Source organism: Benincasa hispida, chromosome 1, assembly GCF_027475165.1.
Source record: "Benincasa hispida cultivar pf3 chromosome 1, pf3_genome.v1.1, whole genome shotgun sequence".
NCBI lineage: Eukaryota > Viridiplantae > Streptophyta > Magnoliopsida > Cucurbitales > Cucurbitaceae > Benincasa > Benincasa hispida.
Window position 1 is genome coordinate 84,492,570 of NC_143478.1, and position 3,572 is coordinate 84,496,141.

Consider the following 3,572-nt stretch of genomic DNA (forward strand, 5'->3'; position numbering starts at 1 on the left):
GTTTAGATTTTTTAAAAATAATAACAATAAAGCTAGCCTAGTTTTAAATACTAAAAACAAACGTTTAAATATAACCTTAAAAACAACCGATTCTTCCTTTTAATTTTTTTTTAAAAAAAAAAGAAAAAGAAAAAGAAAAAACTTATTCAATCATATTACCTCATCTGTTTGCAGGCGTCACTGCAAACGTGCGTAAAAGAGAAAGTCGGTTGCGAGGAGTATAGTTTAAATCATCATGATTCATACCATACGCAAAAATCAAATCCCCACAAATATCATGGGAGACGTATAAATTTAGCCTCCCCATAAATAAATTAAATAAATTTTTATTTTTTTCCCTTTTTCTTTTTAGAAAGAAATCAATTTTTCTTATAAATTCATCGCCTTTCTCTTAAATTTAAACATAAATTTTTTACTTTTATTTAAACTATACTCTAACTTTATTTAAATATTATAATTACTACTTCTCATTCCATTTTCACTAATTCACCTGCTAAATTTAATAAAAGAGTGTAAATTTCACTAATTTCAATGGAATGTATTTTTCAAGACTTGCACATTTGTAAAAAACAAACAAACTTATTCTCTTTAGTTTCTATTTGAGTCTACTTTTTAAAAATAATTATTATGTCGTTTTTTTCATTTAATATTCGTTCATTCAATATTCATTTCTTACCAATATGATTTAAATATAAATTTAAGTCAAGACTTTAACTTTATATATTTACACCATCGAGTTATTAAAAATGAAATAAAATGAATGATTTACTTAACTCTAAAATAAAAAAAATAGAAAGGGTAATTCTAGAAATTAAATGGATGGAACAACATAATTATCTAAAAAGACATTTTAAAAAAAAATAAAAATAAAAATAAATCCGAAGAATGTGAAATGAATTAGGTTGGATATACGCGTTTGTTCAAGCAGTCGATTTTTGTGACAAATTCAACTATTAAAAAGGACATTTGACCCAATTTATCCGTCCAAATCTGCTATAAAAAGGGTTAACAACCGCAGCAGATAGCTGAATCTCGTCGCGCCGCCGCCGCTTCTACAGCTCATCTGTCCTTCGCTCCTTCGCTGGTACGAAACCTTCCTTTTCTTCATCTCTTTGTTCTGTAATCTCTATTTCCATCGAAAATTTGATTTTTTTTTTTAAATTTCTGAACACGAAAACTAGCTATTGGTTTTTATCTGAAACAAAGGATAGTTAATGAGTTGGATTGAGCTATAAAGGTTTCATTTAATCAAGAGCCTTTGAGGGTAATGTCTACTGTGAGTATTGTGATTAATGAAGATGGTAGTCGAAAAATGAAGCAAACTTTTTGTTCTTTAGCTGAAAAATGATAAGGTGTTTGTGCGGTAGCCTTTTTTTTGGCCTGTGTTTCATAGATTGAAGGGAGGACCGTGAAGAATGAACTTGGCTGATCTGGTGCAATCCATGACTGCCCAGATTTGTACTGCAGGCGATCAGTATTCACTTTGGATATGATGCTTGCCTTACTCATCTGAGTCTATTCCCAAGACAACAATAGACTTAAAAGTTCAATGTTTTTATTTGCGGATTTTGGTTTTAGTTGTGGCATGAATATGCTTCCCATTGGTGCTGAATGTGTTTATGTATTCCCCTTGACTTTAACATATGGATTTGAATAATGATGCACTAAAGAGTTTACAAAAAACTTTTGGGTTCAGTCAGATTGGATCAAGGAATCACGTTGAGATATTAAAGGGTGGCTAGTGAGTTGATTATATTGTGAGTTTGGGGCTATTTGAATCCACTTAGCAGCGGTATATTAATGATCTATAATTAGTTCCTACAACTTTTACACGGTCGATTCCATGTCATAAAATGATGGACGGGTAGAAGATGATGATTGAAGCAGGTACTTATGATAATCGGGCATATCTTACTGTTCTCCTGGTGCGGCTAAGTATAGTTGTGCTGAGTTTCAAGGATATGTCTGTATGATTTACAAAACTGCTGTCTGATTCATTCTCTGTTCATTATATCCTATGTTTAATGGCCAAGAAACTGACCTGCCCTTTCTGGACAAGTCCTATTGGTTATAACTTCAATGACCAAACTATAAGTGGTGACTCACCTGTTGAATGTTTTTAGTTGATTTTAAGTCACATCCAGATTTAGATCTCTCAAGCTGAATCTTGTGTTCATCTCTTGTCTAGGTAATGAGGTCATACTGGCAGCACTTTGATGTCACGGGGAATGGGAATTAGGATAGGTTTTGAGAATAGGGAGAGGGATGGTCGTTAGATTTGGGAGCAATTTCAATTAGTCATCTAGTTTTGGGCTTTTTCCAGTTAGCTTTTATGTAACATTATATTTTTTTCTACAACGATGCAGGTCACAATGGGGAGAAGACCTGCTAGGTGTTACCGACAGATTAAAAACAAGCCATACCCTAAGTCACGATTTTGTCGTGGTGTCCCCGACCCTAAGATTAGGATCTACGATGTTGGAATGAAGAAGAAAGGAGTTGATGAATTTCCATTCTGTGTCCACCTTGTGAGTTGGGAGAAAGAAAACGTGTCAAGTGAGGCTTTGGAAGCAGCTAGGATTGCCTGCAATAAGTATATGACCAAGTTTGCTGGGAAGGATGCATTCCATTTGAGGGTTCGGGTGCATCCTTTCCATGTTCTGCGGATTAACAAGATGCTTTCATGTGCTGGGGCTGATAGGCTCCAAACTGGTATGAGAGGTGCATTTGGCAAACCACAAGGAACCTGCGCAAGGGTGGACATTGGTCAGGTTCTCCTTTCAGTTCGCTGCAGGGACAACAATGGACAGAATGCACAGGAGGCTCTCCGCCGTGCTAAGTTCAAGTTTCCTGGTCGTCAGAAGATCATTGTTAGCAGGAAGTGGGGCTTCACTAAATTTAGCCGAGCTGATTATCTGAAGTACAAGGCAGAGAACAAGATTCTTCCAGATGGTGTTAACGCCAAGCTTCTTGGATGCCATGGGCCTCTTGCAAACCGTCAGCCTGGAAGAGCTTTTCTATCTCAAACTGCCTAGACTCATTTAGTTGTGTTGTACTGTTCAATTTATTTGGAATCATTGTTGACAACATTATTACCGTCGTTGGTTGTTTGAACTTTGTGAAACCAACCAAGCTTCCTTTTTTATACTGTTTTATCTATTATCCTAGTAAATTTCAGTCTTCTTTTGAAACTCCTCCAGTGATTAAACATTAAGCAGGGAGCAGTTCTACTTGATTGTTTTCTAGTTTTCTTTTTACTGTCACACTGCTGGAAGTTAAGGTTGGATATCATAGTTACAAAAAACTCATTGTAACTAATTATCATGAGTTAGACATAATGGTAAATAAAGGGCATGGGTTTGATATATGGCTAATAGAGAATGAGTTTAAGGAGATTACCTACTTAGTATTTAATATGCTGAGTTTTCATGATACCCAAGAGAGTTGTTCGTGTGCATAAGGAACATTCACCAAAAGAAAAAACTCATTGAGACAAAACACTCTGAAAATATTTTATTAATTTTAAATTAGAATAAAAGAATTTGTTAAGGCAGTGGTAGTCGCCGCTCGCC

General features: G+C 35.0%; 1 pseudogene across 1 annotated transcript; it reads left to right on the plus strand.

The window, feature by feature from the left end:
• The first annotated feature begins 868 nt into the window (after window positions 1–868).
• On the plus strand, window positions 869–3,191 carry LOC120092010 (large ribosomal subunit protein uL16 pseudogene; annotated as a pseudogene). The gene is made up of 2 exons (XR_016530467.1): window positions 869–1,084; window positions 2,367–3,191. The product of XR_016530467.1 is annotated as a large ribosomal subunit protein uL16 pseudogene (transcript).
• Window positions 3,192–3,572: the final 381 nt, after the last annotated feature.